Below are 280 nucleotides of genomic sequence, written 5' to 3'. Positions count from 1 at the left end.
CGTGTCTGCGCGTCTGCGCGTCTACGCGTCTCCCGTCTCCCTCCACGTCTCCCTCAGGTGGATACGGGTTTTAAAAAATATTTTCCTTGGCTAGATATTAGTCGGGACTAAGAAAAACATTAAAGGAATGTATAATTTTTCTAGTATCATAGTCTATCTTTGTTCGATGAATTACAAATTACAAATACTGAGATGTGTGAGTAGTAAATACTAATGATTTGGTCGTGTTCCATAAAACTCTAAAAGAACACAAAATAATAATTATTAACTTTCTTTCGTG

This window comes from Penaeus monodon, chromosome 25, assembly GCF_015228065.2.
Source record: "Penaeus monodon isolate SGIC_2016 chromosome 25, NSTDA_Pmon_1, whole genome shotgun sequence".
NCBI lineage: Eukaryota > Metazoa > Arthropoda > Malacostraca > Decapoda > Penaeidae > Penaeus > Penaeus monodon.
Note: the sequence above shows the minus strand (reverse complement) of the source record.